Genomic DNA, 17,833 nt, shown 5'->3' on the forward strand with positions numbered 1-17,833 from the left:
CTTTGGGTTATACCTATAAATAATGCCTGCTTTGAGGGCAATTTCGCCATTTTTAATAGTAATTCTCTTAATCCCATCAGTGTCCGTGCCATTTTGTGTCCTAATATTTTTAAATTTTTTGTATCGTTATGTTTGTATCGCCATATCCATGTCAGTGCATCACAGATTATATGTTTCAAGGGTAGAACTTAAGACCTCAGCATTGGTTGCGCCACTCTATATAACTAAACAAAATCACAATTTTAAGATATGCAAAATGTAATTTGCTTGCAATATCACCAACTACAGCAACTCAACGAGCACATGACACACAAGCTTATTGCACATTTAGTATAGAATTAGACCAAAAAGAAACGAGAGAAAGAAATCATTTAGATTACAAGCCAGAAACAAAGCGCCAAGTAAATAGACTTTGAAGGAACCACCAAATCACCTCTAAGAGCTACTACATGAAAAATTCCACCATAGCTGTTGTTTATGCCTTACAGCAAAACCCAAAGCAATTCCACGTACGCCTACATTCATGGAAAGATCATCATGTACGCCAAAATCAAAAGTACCTACAAACTACATATGGGATGTCTTTCGAAATGGGCGAATTGCAATTTACCGACATGTGATATAGAAAATAGGCAGACCACCCATTTGTGCCAAAATAATCATCAATTTATCTCTTTTCAAAAATTAAAAAAATGTGCAAAACACCCCCTGCAGGCAAGTGGTTAGCATCAAGGGTCTTGGGTGCGCTTTTGCTTCGATTTTAGCTATAGAATCATTGTTATACCCTTACTCATAAGTTGTTAGATCTTGTTTTATATAAATAACAATGGTTCAATTTTAATATGACCAATTTCTCTTTTTTTAAAATTATTTGTATTTCAATAATTGGTTTGAAAAGATAAGGTATTGGCCATAGATTAAGTAATATAAGATCTGGACCTTAAATTACTAAAGATAAAATATGAACTATTGAATTGTATTAAGATCCAATGGTTACAAAATAAAGATATAAAAAAGAAAAAAGAGGAAAATCTACGATTGCACAACATTACTCGGGTGAAGGGGATATTTTGTATCTTTTGTAAACATTGAAAAGGGTAAATTGTTATTTTATTTTTATAAGGAAGCTATATGTTTATTTCTTAGATTAGAGGTAAGTAGATACAATTTACTCCATTTGAAATACATTAAAGTCACCGGTATATGCGAAAATTCTAGACCGGACTCGACTCGACGAAATCTAAATCAATTATATGATAAGGGGAATATAGTTTTTGTGTGATTGGTGTACAGTTTAGGAGAACTGGCCAATCATAGAACATGTTTATGCTCTGTGATTAATTTGATTTGACCAAATCTGATTTGAGCCAGAATTTTCCATAGATTACCTTTTTGAAGTCGAGCTCGGTTTCTCTGGCTTTCCTTTATCTGCCCTTGATAATGTCACGGGTACATTTTGGATATCTTGTTCACAGTATTTGCATTTGAAGTTCCCTTCTTCTCTGGACCGCTGGCGCTCCATTGTGCAGTTTTCATGGGTCAAGGCGATGATTTTGCAGTTGCATTTTGTCATAAAAATATTTTCATATTGAAATATGTTATTAAAACAGAATCTGCACACTGCTTCCTCTTTATGGATCTTCCCGACCTGTTCTCCTGATATATGAAACACGCATGAAAATTTTAAAAGTAAATTACATCTAGCAATTCACAACCATGCCCGTTTCTATATAGTATCATATAATTTTTTTCGTAAGTTTACCATTTTAATTTTATAAAATTTGACTTTTTCATATATAATTTTTTTTACTTCTAGAAGAAATATCATGTGAAAAATATCACGTCACATTGTCCTTAAATATCACATATGCACTTATGCAATATTTTTTGAGCAAAAAATCAACCAAAAATGAGTCTTGTATGGAACAGTGTAGAATTTGCAAAGTTGAGCTGGTACGTTAATAAAAAAAATTGATAAAAATAAAACGAATATAGTTCGGATGGTAAAAACTAATTTATTCGATTATTATTTATTTTTGAATCATGTAGAAAACTTAGTCAAAAAGCATCGCATATTAAGATAGTTATACTTATTTGCCTCGTTTTGGCCATTTTAGTAAATTTCCATCATTTATGTACTCCATGTGCAAAATTTTTAAATAATAGAACAAAATCACGAAAATAGATTCATACAAAACTAAAATTGTTAATCTCCTATTTGTAGGACCAAAATTGTAATTCTTTTTAGGGAAAAAGAAAATTTTAGTACATTAACATTGTCTTAGTTCAATTTTGGTCCAACAAAATCACGAAGATAGATTAATACGAAACTAAAATTTGTAATCTCCTACTTATATGACCAAAATTGTAATTCTTTTTAGGGAAAAAGAAAACTTTAGTACATTAACTTTGTCTCAGTTCAATTTTGGTACACTAACTTTGGCAATTTCAATTTTAGTACACTATCTTTCAAATTCGTGTAAATCAGGTCCATCAGCGTATTTTATGACCTTTTTATCCTTTCAAAGGAAATAGCTAGATAATCCATTTTCATGCTCTTAAGACCCCGTAAATTCATATGTTGTTTTGGCGCTCTATTTTCAGGTATTCCAAGTTCTTGATTTTTGGACTTCTTTCAACCACAGTACGGCAGCAGATGGTTGGCAGAAACTTGGCTCCTTCAGTAACAAAACAGTACAGCCCTATTTCGTTTCCCACCTTAGGGCGTAAAAAGTACTCCAATACAGGAACTTAATAGAATTTTGGACAAACAGGTTGAACGAAAGCCAAACTTTTATTGGTAAAATATAGAGAATATTACATAGATATTATTTTTCCATTGGAGGAGACAACTATTTAGCCTCTCATAGTGTAGAGGACTTGACTTGTTGGGGAAACCCCCATAAACTAAAAAATTAAAATACTACAGAAGAATGAAAAAGACTTAGAATTCCAATATTTTGAAGAGTAGGAGAAGTTTCCTGATCCCCCTCTACTTCACTGCATCTTTATTTATAGGCTTCCGCGGACTTCATATTAGGACTCCAACTTATTTTTTGATAACGCCATTGCTTCTGTCATTATCTTGTCTTTTTCGAATGATGTCATTGCGTTTGTCATTGCCTCGTCCTTTCTAGCTATTGATCATAATGGTTTGTCGGCCATGTGACTTCCAGTTGTCGTTCCTACTTTGCTGACTGTTAGCTTTTGTCGTTTTCTACCGACAGTCTTATATTCTCAATTTTTTACATCGTTTAGTTTTTACTTCTTTTGGTAAAAAAAATTCTATTTTCCTTTTCTTGGTCCGGTTCGGGTTTATTTTTCGTGACCCGAATCTTTGTCCCGAACAGGGGCTTTTCTTGTTTTTCGCAGCAATGGCACAAATGGTTATGTCATTACCCAACATGCAACATGTTGCACGTCTCCATTCTTGTTACTTCGGTCGCTGGTAGCTTATTTTTCCAGATTAACATCCTCTTTTTCTCGAATAAGCTTTCTGCGAACTCAGTGCTTTTTCCTATCATGGAATTTAATACGAACGATCCATTCACTTTGTTTTAGAAGATTCTGAATGGATACTTGACTTTGTCCATCTCTGTGAGACAGAACCATAATCCCCAAGCTCTTCTGGTAGAGATATTTTCTTCAGTGATGGCCGATACCAAGGAAGCTTCGCCTGAGGCGGCTTTGTTCTTGTTGAAAGCTACCATGTCTGGCCTCTGCAATTTCATCAAATGAAATGTTGGATGAGACCCCTTTCCTGCCCTTTTTGGAGCAACTGACATGAACTTTATCTCCAGAATAAAAAACCGTCTTACTAATCTACTCTGGAAGTTTTGAGATTTTCGAAAAACTTGGTGAAATAGTATGAACTGAAGTAAGAGCTCCACAATCATACCATTCTCAAACATCTTCTGGTTTTGACCCTTCTAACATTCAGACCCTATTATATTTTTTGGATGTTTCGATAATGGTTTTGAATCGATTTACTCCTTTGCGGGAAATTAATATTTTCCACATACGCTGGTAATCCTGTCAAGCAGAAGAATATATAAACTCGTTAGTATTAACCTTAGAAGTGCCTGTCATTGGCCTAAGGCTAATCTCTCAATCCTTAACCTCGGAGGTGCTGGGTTGACTTGAAACAATAGGAGTTTGCACTTCCTGTGACTCAATTGTTGTTGTTTCACCAGAGTCGGTGATGGCCTTGTGCAATCGGTACTTCAATTCGACACTACAGGTCTAAAGCTTTGTACTCTAAAGACATGTTTGGGTTCATGCTCCCTCAACTCGTGAGTCATCCCTGAAGGTAATGCTTTTCAAATTGGTTCTTGTAGGTCGTTCCATAGCGATGTAGATGCTAATAAGGAACTCCTTATTGCGACCTGGACAATGTCTAGATCAGCTCTTTAGATTTTTTCCGGCAACTTGGGCATTAACCACTAGTTGTCGATCTTTCTATCAAGCTCCTCGAGGTTTTCTTGGAGGTACTTGAGTCTCAACATGCTGGAGTTTACTTCAGATGCCTCCATCTCTCATCAGGAAATCTGCAAGAACGCTTTCATGAGATTTTATAATGACAATATTGCAACAATAATATTGGCATTCAACTTGCCATCTACGAGCTTTCTCTATTTTATATGCTAATTTATACTTTAAGAAAGTTTTGACATTAGTATTATCAACTTTTAAAGTAAATCCTTTAGGAAGTAAAAATAAAGGTCATTTTTAAAAGGCTTCCAAACCGCAAAGAATTCTTTCTCGTTGATGTGCCAAACTTTGGCTTATTGTTTTGAGAAAAACCCTCATGTATATCTACAAGGTTCTTCTCCTGTAGTTGTCTACTTCATGAGCACTGTTGCCCATTTGTAATCATTGGCGTCTGTATAGACGACCAATTCATCCTCGTCCTGCGGTATCGCAAGCTTTGGCAGGTTACTGTAAACCTATTTTAGCTCTCAAACCCTTTTTGTGTGGATTTCTTCCCATTTCCACTTTGAACTCTTCGTTTCTTTCAAGAGTGGTGGGAAATCCTTTCTGTATCTTGCAAGATCCTTAATGAAGATACCTGCAAAATTAATAACTCCCAAGAAGCTCTACAAATGCTTCTTGTCTTTGAGCTCATTTGGAAAATTGCGAATTTTCTCCACAATATGCTCCTGTAACTCAATCCCTATTTCGTCAATAAGAATTCCTAGAAATTCAATTTTATTGACAGCTATAGTGGATTTCTTTTGATCAAGTACTTAGCCTTCTTTATGGCATGCATCGAAAAATATTTCAATATGTTTAATATGTTCTTTAATATTTTTGGATGCAATTAGTATGTCGTCAATATAGACAAACATGAACTCAAAATAGTCTTTAGAAAGATTATCCATTTTTTTTTTAAATATCTGGGGTGCATTAGCTAAACCCATTGGAAGCACATTCCAGATATATTGTTCCTGTGGTATGGAAAATGCAGTAAATTTATTTGATTAACTCTCCATCTTAATTTGATAAGACCCAGATTTGCAATCGAATTTAGAAAACACTTTTGCCCCTTTAATGCAATCAATTAAGTGTTCTCTACTAGCAATGTAATAACCATCAAACTCTAATATCTTATTAATGCCTTGATAGTTAATTACAAACCTAGGTTTACCTCTCTTAATCTCGCCATTGTTCCTTACCAGAAAACCAGGCCTGCTGTAGGTAGAGATTCCAAGCTCGATGAGTCCAAGACCGATATGCTCTTTGATAAGCATCTGCATATCTTTCTTGTCTTCCAAGTTCATTGGGATAGGTTTGTATGTCGAACGTACTCGTACTTGCACTCTTCCTTGAGCTTTAGAGTAGCTTCGATCTTGTTCCTATCCCACCATGCCAGAGGGTTTCCACTGAAGTTCCTCTGGATGAGCCTCTTGACATTCTCAAGAGAAAGCCTGCTTTCCTCGTTAATATCTAGTGATTTCATTTCCAGTAATGCTTGTTTACGGTTCACAATCTCCTCCACGGATTCTTTATAAAAGTTATCGCTGTCTATGAATCCCTTTTGCCTGAAAGACAAAAGGACCTTAACAAATTTCCAAATATCCTGTATTTTTGGATGAGTTAATCTGGCCTCAAAATCACCATGTTTGCTGAAAAAATTTATTGGCATTATCCTGTTAAATGCCTTCTCTCTTCGCAACACCTGTATCTCACTACCACAGTTACTAGTAAAGATTAACAGATTCCTCTGGTTATCTTGAATATATCTTGCAAATGTTTGAACGAAATTGTTACCTAGCAAGATATCAGCACATATATCATGAAAGTGAATAGGTGTTTTTACTTTGCTATGTGAACCAGGGTGATCCGGATGCTCCTCCGATCATGATCTTGGCTTCTCGTATTCCCTTATGGAGTATTAGGATTTTTTGTGAAAAATCTCTTCCTGCAATAACGGGTAAGGTTTCCATTGCTTCTTTAGGGAAAACTCCAGGTTTTGCCATGCAAATTTCTGATCTTGAATCAATATAAGCTGCAAAATACTCTGTCTTATATTGATCATACAACATACCTACAGATATGTATATAGAAAAATGACTCGTCATTCAATCCTTATGGTAACACCGACAAGACTAAACTCCATTCCGTAACCTTTTCTTCCCCATGGTTTATGATTTTTGGGGAAACTTAATCCCAAAGTCATGCAACCATTTTCTCGTCCCGCAACACCTCCAACTAGAATTTCATAGCCTGCTACTTCTACCATGCGTTCATATTTTCCAACAACAGGTTGCTGCAAATGATATAAGTCATCACAAGGGAAAAAATTCTCTTTTGTAGTAATGTCAAATATTACTTGTATTTCTTTCCATCCTTCAGGGCATCTAAGTTTTACCTTATCTACCCTAATCTCTTAAGGAGTTAAAGCTTTTAATAACTCCTTTTCTGTTCATTTGTAGCCTGTGATCCAATCTTCCGAAAAGGACGTCCGACTACTAAACTCAATTTTAGAGCTAAGTGTTCTATCTAAAACTGGGTGATCTTTTATGATGATATCAACACCACCTATTCTAGGTATCCTAATAGGATCTGGTGTCATAACCTTGACGAATTCCTTGAAAATTCTAGAAATCTCAATATACTCTTTCCTAAGGAACAAATGTGAATGATGCGTATTGGAAAGGGCATAAACTGTTCTATAAGTTATAGAATATGGTCTGTTGCCTTCTTTCATTAGATCTTTTCTTTTAAAATATTGATGAAGAGTTAAGACTCTAGTAAAATGTTGGTCTGCTAGGTTGTATGCAGTCCTAGGATGAATATCAAACATCAATTTTCCTGCGTACAGATTGCCTATCATTGTTCCAAGATAACCATCTTTTAAGTTATTGATCTTCTATATATTACCGATAAATGTATTTCTAAATTAATTCCTTCCTTAAAAGTTGCTTTTATTACTACTTTAATAGTTCCTATGTGGATCCATTTCATAGTAACAACAACTTATTCTCTAAGCTCACTTAATTCTTCAAGAATCTCTTCTTTAGGAATTAATTGCATCTCCATCACATTACCAACAAGTTTCATAGGTATAGCAAACTCACCTGAACTTACTTTGTAGATTATGTGATGCTTTCTTTAGTTTAGTCCTATCTGGTTTAGGACTCTCCCGATTCCTTAATTCCTAAATCCATCGTATGGGTTGAGGTTTGAATCTTGTCGCATGATTATTTCCATAGTTTTGCTGGACACCGTCATTCTAGAAAAGAATCCTGACAGGCTTTCGGTGGTTTGAAGCCTATCACCCTCATTGTAGTTATTCTGACTCGGTTGAAGATCCATCCGAATCAATCTCTATTTCTTCCTCATAGACGCTTTCGTATTACGGAAGGTCTTCGAACAGGTAAATGGGTACCAAATCGCCACAGTAGACTGCATCCAAGATGTCATCCGTGGATTCAAATTTTCAAAATTCACCATGTTTCTACGGGCAGTCAGGAGATATATGACCTTTTGCTCCACAAGTCCAACAATTGCAGTCTTTGAAACTTTCATTGGATCAAGTATGGGATCGTCTGAAAGTTCTTCTTGTAGGGGTTCTTCCGGTGGATCTTACATCTATTTATCTAGATCATTGGGATGAAGCCCTTGTTATTCCTATTCTCTGTCCAGATTTGCTTTCTGGCTTCGGACTTGGACCACCATGATCTTCGCTAGGAAAAGGTTCTCCTGGAACCCTTAGGATAGGAGTCACTATTTTGCTTCCTCCTTTTCCTTGGCTTGCTTGATTCTCCTATAATAGTTGGAAACTCATTGTTACCACAATAGAGAGGAGTTCGTTTGATTTTACCTCTCAGTCTTTTCATGTTCTTCTGGATGGATGCTTGATACACCAATCCCTCAGTTTGTCTTTAAGGAAAGACATTCTTTGCGCCACTAATCTAGTTGTCCTACAGGTACTTTGTATGACTGGATCAACATTTCCTTCCATGAACTCCATATTTTTACGAAGAACATTGGAGCTGCTACCTCTGTTGCTACTCCAATTTGGAAACAATACTTGCGAACCAATAGATATATTCATCTACTGCGCAAATACTTCTTAATTCAAGACCGAAGAGAACCTGTGCATATTCTCTACCCTTTTCTGCTGAAGTGTATCTTGATAAGCCTTCCTAGCCGGTCTACTATCGTGCCTTTCGAATCTCCGGCTAGGATACTGACTTTGGTATCTTCTGGGTATTATCCCATCCGATCTTCACAGATCCCTCCAAGCTCAACTCCACAATCTTTATGAAATTTTCCTTGTCAAGCTCCAGGGCAGTTGTTGCTATCTTGATGGCTACAACCCATTCATCTATCGATTTCTGGTAGTTTGGAAATCGAGAATATCCAGGTTCAGAATAGCGCCATATGGATGTAAAGGCTGGAGAATGGTCCTCGCCCAAGGTGTATTTTCAGGCACTCTTTTTAGATTTCTTCCTGGATTTTCCTTTAGCCGTGTTCCCACAAACGTCGGAGTGGCATTAGTGTGGAAATCAGCACCTTCTCTCATCGGTTGATCCTGTGGAGGATCATTAGAACATGTACTTCCCTCCAGCTGTGGTAGTGTGGAGTGATTTCATTAGTTTGGATATTGACTAAATCCACAATCCCGAGTTGGGAAAAGGATTCTGCCAATTCTTGTAAATATGATAGATCTGCTCTTGTTACCTCCATTATTTTATAAATCTGATAGATGCGATAATCAGATCTTCTCTAGACTTTGGCTTTGGAATCTCCGTGGCCTTCCCCTTCTGGTGTAGAAGAGGTATTGTTCCAAGGGCGTCCCTGATTCGCTCCTGTTTGAATTTTGATGTCTTAGGGTTCTCCCTTTGATTTCTCTTCATATCTGTAATTTCTGCCTTCAGATTTGTAAGGCCCTTATGTAGATCGGGAAGGATCTTAAGGACCTCGTCCACCTTTTAGCTCAAAGATTCTATTTTCCTAGATATATGGATTAACCTATGTCCATAGTCTTGAACCGTCTTTTGGATCTCCCTCAGATCTTGAGAGATCTTTGATGTATCCGGCTCGAGTTTCTTCAATTCAGTCATAATTTTTAGAACTAAAATTATGTAGTAATTTACCCGTTCCGCTTCTCCTGGCTGGGATTCTACCATGGACTTCACTGGAGGGTAGACGCCTCACTGCCTTTCCTGGCAGTACTTGTCGAACCTCAAAATTTCTCAGCAACTCTTGTTCTTCTTCTGACGAGAGAAGTTTTAGATCAATCCTCTTGGGACTGTTGTAACACTTGTCAAGAATTTTCTTGAGAAATTCTCTTTTTTGTATTTTCAGAATCTGGAAATATTCCCTGTTTTCAGAGTAACTCGAACTTTCATTTCGTTCCATTTTCTCTTAAAGAGTCTCCTCCATTAGTGGATAAATAATATCAAAATGTAATATAAACATACATTTTTCCAATAAAGCTAGGCTCTGATACCATTTTGGTGAGCATGGATGAAAATTAGAATTTCGGTGTAAATGGACTAAAACAACTCTTTTAAAATCTTGTACAGGGGTAAAAGTGTCCATAATACTGTCTGTGGTCCTAATTTAAGCGATTCTGCAAGTTACTGTACTTTATTGGGAAATGCGTAAACATAATGGACAAAAATTGAACGCAAGGAAACTTATTGGACCAAATTAATATTTTTCCCTTCTTTTTATTTTTATTTTTGCCTGAACAATTATGTACCTTCAACATTGCTCTGAGGTGCTAGCTTGACTCTCACATTTATTTGTTCTTCCTCCTGCAAAATTTCATGAAGTTAAATAATTTTATACTATTAAAAAATTGAATTATTCTTGAAAAGCGAATATCTTTTGACGCGTCTATTCATGAGGCTATGTATGGCCAAATAAAAATTGTCAAGTAAGATGTTATGATTGTGTGGTTTTGATTCTTTAGTATTCAATCTTTTTACTCATTAATTGTCAATACAGATGTAAACTATAAAATTATTCAAAAATTAAATAAATTAAATAAATAAAGGTTTTCAATTATTGAACTGACCTGCGACGACAACCCCAATCCCAATGATCTAAGTGATGTTGACGGCGGCGACGCAGAATTCCACGAACCAAATCCTTGCGTGGTAAATTTCAAAACATAATAATAACTACAAGTTAGAATGAGAGGGAAACAAACTTTCTTTAATAAAATTGCGTAAAACAGCTAAAATCTAAAATATTTCAGAGTTCAACAAAACTTGAACCAAAAGAAGGCCTAAACCCTTGCATTTATGTGATAAATTTTCAAAGCACAATATTAACTCCAAGTTAGTATGAATGGGAAACAAACTTCCTTTAATTAAATCGCGTAAAACAGCTAAAATTTGAACTATCTCAGAATTCCACAAAACTTGAACAAAAAGTAGGTCTAAATCCTTGTATTTGTATGGTAAATGTTATAAATGTAATAATAACTACAAGTTAGTATGAAAGGAAAACAAACTTTCTTTAATAAAACAGCTAAAATTTGAACTATATCATAATTCCACAAAACTAAAACAAAATGTAGACCTAAACTCTCACATAAGTACGGTAGATTTTCAAATCATAATAAACACTACAAGATAGTATGAAAGAGAAACAATTTTTTTTTAATAAAGCCACATAAAACAGCTAAAATTTGAACTATATCATAATTCCACGAAACTTGAACCAAATGTAGGCTGGAACCCTTGCAGTTGTATGGTAAATTTTATAAGTGTAATAATAACTACAAGTAAGTATGAGAGGGAAACAAACTTTCTTTAATAGAACAACGTAAAACAGCTAAAATTTGAATTATCTCAGATTTCACGAAACTTGAACCAAAAGTTGGCATATACCCTTGCAATTTGCATGGTAAATTTTTAAAGCATAACAACTACGAGTTAGTATGAAAGAAAAATAAACTTTAATAAAATTGAATAAAACAGCTAAATTTCGAACTATCTCAAAATTTCATGAAACTTAAACCAAAAGTAGGCCTAAACCCTTGCATTTGTATGGTAAATTTTATAAGCACAATAATAACTACAAGTTAGCATGAAAGAAAAACAAACTTTTTTAATAAAATCACGTAAAAAAATTAAAACTTAAACTATCTCAGAATTTCACGAAACTTGAACAATATGTAGGCCTAAAGCCTTGATTTTTGTATGGTAAATTTCCATAACATAATAATAACTACAAGTTAGTATGAAAGGGAACAAATTTTCTTTAATAAAACATCGTAAAAAAGCTAAAATTTTAACTATATCAGAATTCCACAAAACATGAATCAAAAGTAGGCCTAAACCCTTGCATTTGTATGGTAAATTATCAAAGTATAATAATAACTACAAGTTAGTATGAAAGGAAAGCAAACTACCTTTGATAAACCGCGCGCGTAAAAGAGCTAAAATTTGAATTATCTAAGAGTTCCATGAAATTTGAACAAAACGTAAGCCTAAACCCTTGCATTTGTATGGTAAATTTTCAAAGCATAATAATAACTACATGTTAGTATGGAAGGACAACAAACTTCCTTTAATTAAACAACGTAAAACAGCTATAATTTGAACTATCTCAGAATTCCATGAAACTTGAACCAAAAGTAGGTCTAAATCCTTTCATTTGTATTGTAAATTTTTTAAACATAACAAAAACTACAAGTTAGTATGAAAGGGAAACAAATTTTCTTTAGTAAAACAACTAAAATTTGAACTATCTCAGAATTCCATGAAACTTGAACCAAAAGTAGGTCTAAATCCTTGTATTTGTATGGTAAATGTTATAAATGTAATAATAACTACAAGTTAGTATGAAAGAAAAACAAACTTTCTTTAATAAAACAGCTAAAATTTGAACTATATCATAATTCCACAAAACTAAAACAAAATGTAGACCTAAACCCTCACATAAGTACGGTAGCTTTTCAAATCATAATAAACACTACAAGATAGTATGAAAGGGAAACAAATTTTTTTTAATAAAGCCACATAAAACAACTAAAATTTGAACTATATCATAATTCCACGAAACTTGGACCAAACGTAGGCTGGAACCCTTGCAGTTGTATGGTAAATTTTATAAGTGTAATAATAACTACAAGTAAGTATGAGTGGGAAACAAACTTTCTTTAATAGAACAACGTAAAACAGCTAAAATTTGAATTATCTCAGATTTCACGAAACTTGAACCAAAAGTTAGCATATACCCTTGCAATTTGCATGGTAAATTTTTAAAGCATAACAACTACGAGTTAGTATGAAAGAAAAATAAACTTTAATAAAAAATTGAATAAAATAGCAAAATTTCGAGCTATCTCAAAATTTCACGAAGCTTAAACCAAAAGTAGGCCTAAACCCTTGCATTTGTATTGTAAATTTTATAAGCACAATAATAACTACAAGTTAGCATGAAAGAAAAACAAACTTTTTTAATAAAACCACGTAAAAAAATTAAAACTTGAACTATCTCAGAATTTCACGAAACTTGAACAATATGTAGGCCTAAAACCTTGCATTTGGATGGTAAATTTCCATAACATAATAATAACTACAAGTTAGTATGAAAGGGAACAAATTTTCTTTAATAAAACCACGTAAAAAAGCAAAAAGTTTAACTATATCAGAATTCCACAAAACATGAATCAAAAGTAGGCCTAAACCCTTGCATTTGTATGGTAAATTATCAAAGTATAATAATAACTACAAGTTAGTATGAAAGGAAAGCAAACTTCCTTCGATAAACCGCGCGCGTAAAAGAGCTAAAATTTGAATTATCTAAGAGTTCCATGAAATTTGAACAAAACGTAAGCCTAAACCCTTGCATTTGTATGGTAAATTTTGAAAGCATAATAATAACTACATGTTAGTATGAAAGGACAACAACCTTCCTTTAATTAAACAACGTAAAACAGCTATAATTTGAACTATCTCATAATTCCATGAAACTTGAACCAAAAGTAGGTCTAAATCCTTTCATTTGTATGGTAAATTTTCTAAACATAACAAAAACTACAAGTTAGTATGAAAGGGAAACAAATTTTCTTTAGTAAAACCGCGTAAAACAACTAAAATTTGAACTATCTCAGAATTCTACGAAACTTGAACCAAAAGTTGGCCCTGAATGGTAAATTTTCAAAGCATAATAATGACTACAAGTTAGTATGAATGGAAAACAAACTTTCTTTAATAAAACTGCGTAAAACATCTAAAATTTGAAATATCTCAGAGTTCCACGAAACTCGAACCAAAAGTAGGTCTAAATCCTTGCATTGGTATGATAAATTTTCATAGCATTGTTGACAAAGAATCATTCTTCTTTTTTATTTTTGTGATACTCCAAGAAGAACAAATTATAAGTAATATCATTTGTGTATTGATGTATGGGACGAAAAATTATCCTCTACACGATTGACAATTTTCAAATTGTATTTTTGTAAAGAGAGAAATTTTGGTGGTCTTATTAATGAATAATAATTTGGTTTAAAAAATAGGGTTAAATGTAATTCATTCCTCTATAATCTATGAAATGAACAAATACTCCATCTGAAAAAAAAGATTAACAAATTATCCCCTTGTGTCTTAAAAAATGAAACAAATTACCTCCCTATCAGTGATTTGGATAGGGGGTAATTTGCTATTTTATTTGTTACTGGAGTTTTTTTGCTTATTTCTCATATCATATGGAGATAAATTATATTTTTTCCTTAAAAAATAATATTTGAGGCATTTGTAGTGGAGTTAAAAGTATTAAAGTATGGTAAGATGTATATTTATATATAGTATAAATAGTTTAATATCATTCATATATCCATCGTACAGTCTCCGACTCTTGAATGAGTCATTAGGACTGAAACTAGCAAGTTATTTGAGAGTAAGAAAAACTAGAAAACATTTCGATGGCTTGCGTTAAGCATAGGCTACATAGCTATTTGGGTAACTATGCAACAAGTTAATCAGCCCAAAATTTGTTATCTGAGACAAATATTGTTGTTGAAGAATTCCCCAAGATTCAGAGTTTTTCTATTACTAATTATTCTTAGTACTAATTGTTACATAAATATTGCAACTACTAAAATTACGAAAATTTACAATTTATGGTCTTAATATCATCAATTAATGTTATATTTTTGTTACTAATACTACAATAAATTATACCAATAGCTAAAAAAATTAGAAAGGAGAGTAAATTTTATTGGTAATTTATAAATGCATTTAACAAAGAATAAAAATGTTAAGTTCTTGTGATTCCAAACTTAACATTAGAAACGAAATAATTAGAAAGGAATTTTGATGTTGCCCAACTTTATAGTTGGCTTTGGCAATTTAAGAAATTGAAAAGTTCACCCCAAAATTGTATTAACAAATATTGTCTTTAGCAAAATTTCTAGCAAAATCAGCAACTAATTTGATGCTAAAATCAGCAATGAAATGATCATTGAGTGATTATTTTTCTTATTAAAACTTAAAACTATCAAAATGAGAGAGAGAGAGAGAGAGAGAGCGCTTCATTACTTGGAAGATAATAAACATCATCCTCTGCTTCAATTGCTTTCTGCATCAACTTGTCGTGGTTTGATAATTTCACAAATTCTACTTCATGAACGCTTTGTTGAAGATCTCTGTGTGTGTGTGTTTTTCTGGATGATAGAAACGTGGAAACGTGAACAAATTTCAAACTTCTCCGCGTCGGTGGTTGTTTCCTGCAACCTTCCAAGTCAATGGCTTGTGGAAAAATTATGTTAGTTGGAGTTGGACCCAATTCTTTTTAACATATTCTGTGCCAAGAGAGAAAGTATATGCATTTTTATATAAACCAGCAGACGCCAAACATTATACTCGCAAGCATATAAAAAATAATTGTGATGTGTAATAAAGAGAAAAAAGAAATTTGTGAAAAAAAACAATCATGGTATTAGGGATTTATTTTTATTTTTATTTTTTTATATTTTATATTTTCAAAATTTTTATATATTTAACTCCATATTCAATACTATATCGACTTTATATTCAAAGTTAACCATATATTATAATTATTAATCAATATCATATATTTTAAGAGTTAAATGCAAATTACCTCCCTATGTTACACGAAATGAGCAAATTATCCCCTATACACACGCTATTATTAGATATTTTATTTTTTTATTTTTAATTACAAAATTACATTTACATCCTTATTAATAGCAGTTGGATCTGACTAAATGTAAGGCTTAAACTTAATTAATAAGATGAATGGTCCAGATTGTACTAAATTTGATCAACGGTCTAGATTAAAAGCATATATTTCGTATATATATTTACATAAAATTTTGTTAAAAATATAATTATGATATATTTTTATTAATCAAAATTATATATATGTATATATATATATAGAGAGAGAGAGATAGAGAGGCGAAGCTGGACGGAAGATGGCGGGGCCAGCGACGGGGGAGTGGGAAGGTCTATGACTAGAAGAGAGAAGGTAGGGCTGGCGACGAGAAGGGGGCGAAGGTAGGGGGAGGGCGGCGCGGGGCGGGCGGTTGGGGGGGGGGAGGGGGCCGATGGGGAAGAAAGGGCGGGGAAGGGGCTTTTGTGTTTTTCATTTTGTTTTATATTTTTAAAATAAAAATATATATTATTATAAATTTTATATATAATAATATTATTATATATTACATTCAAATATAAAGTATATATATTATAAATATTATATATAATAATATTATTATATATTACATTCAAATATAAAGTAATTTTTTATTCTTAAAAATCAATTAAAATCGTACTTAAAGCGCGTGTAGATTAGTTTCAGGACCAGGAGGGTAAATTACTTTATTTTTAAAAACACAGGGGATAATTTGATATTTTTTTCCACAGGGGTATTTTGCACATTTCGTATATCACAGGTGGATCACATGCATTTGTCCTTATATTTTAATTTTAGATAAAAATAAATTATGGTGCTATATATATATATTTAATCAATATACAAAAACAAGCTTAATTAACAATTAGTAAATTTTAGTATTTTTTTTGTAAATAATTGCGATCTGGTATCTGAAAGGATGAAGGGGGCCCTTCGCCTAACGGGAGACGAAGATGATGATGGATTATTTCGGCTGGACTATGGCAGGCAGATGATGAAACCATTAAACTGGTTTTAGTGGATGTATGCTCTCTTCGAGAACTCAAAACGAAGGTCTCTGAGCGTTAATCAAAAGTATGATTGTAACACCCCCTATTCGCTATATCTAATCATTATTATTTCATCCTCTCTTTAATCAGAACTCATTCTATAAGTAATTCACTTTCAACCCGTAAAATAAATTTTAATTTATCAATATAATATGTATACCACAAAAGGTAATAGATACCACCAAAAGTTTATATTTACCCTCACTAGATGTCCTCATGTAGATAACCTCAAGAAAAATCATACCACAATTTAAAATACAAATTCTGAGAAAAGACCAGAATATTTAACAACCCAGCAACCAAAAACTCCGACTTCAGATGTTCCGGCTGACCCACCTAATAAAGACCACGTTACGGCTCGAAGTCCGATGTGGCTAGTCAATGTGCCTATCTCCTGAAAAGTACGTGGCAAGGAATGAGTTGCCTACTCAATAAGTATAGCCAATCAGCCTATATATATACACAGGCAGCAATTCATGTACAAGCAGTCATATCGACTAACAGTTGATAGTCATAAAGCAACATCGGATATAAGCAGTAATATAAACTTACAACTTTAAATCAATCCACGACATAATATTCGACATTATCGTTTATTAGTTAAGGGCCCCACTTACTCTCATTGGAGTATATCAGTCAATGGTTTCGCCGGCCATCATCATATCTTATACAGCACAAGATACCCGTTGTGTGATATCCCCACACTCTTTTACTTCAGTTGTGTAGCAATATCAGCACAGGACATCACAACAAACATGGTATCCCCACACCACCCCAGTGTGTAGCTAACCAGGACATCACAACAAACATGGTATCCCCACACCACCCCAGTGTGTAGCTAACAACACAAGATATTCCCCGTTGTCCGGAATACCCCGGTACCATACGCGCCATGGTACTTAGCTTAATTCGTATATTTTTCATATCTCATTATCAATCACGTCATCATCAATCACATTATCATAAACCATTGACCGTGCTCTGAACTAGGTAAGCATCATCCTTTATTTCAATTCACAATCATCATTCTTTTCTTTATAATAATTACTTCCTCAGTAATAGCTCCCAATTTGATTTCATACGACAATCAATTATATGATCACGTAATCATACCAGTCTCACGTCCAACAATTATAAACACATGTGACACATAATAA

General features: G+C 33.6%; 1 long non-coding RNA gene across 2 annotated transcripts; it reads right to left on the reverse strand.

Moving 5' to 3' along the window:
• LOC105164471 lies at positions 251-15,258 on the reverse strand. Of its 2 annotated transcripts, XR_848028.2 has the most exons (5): positions 15,012-15,255; positions 10,535-10,608; positions 10,217-10,271; positions 1,389-1,656; positions 251-515 (listed from the first exon to the last, which is right to left on the reverse strand). It is a non-coding gene; the product is annotated as an uncharacterized LOC105164471 (long non-coding RNA). The 2 variants fall into 2 exon arrangements; XR_002287252.1 differs by lacking the exon at positions 1,389-1,656 and having other exon boundaries at positions 15,012-15,258.

This window comes from Sesamum indicum, linkage group LG6 (assembly GCF_000512975.1).
Source record: "Sesamum indicum cultivar Zhongzhi No. 13 linkage group LG6, S_indicum_v1.0, whole genome shotgun sequence".
NCBI lineage: Eukaryota > Viridiplantae > Streptophyta > Magnoliopsida > Lamiales > Pedaliaceae > Sesamum > Sesamum indicum.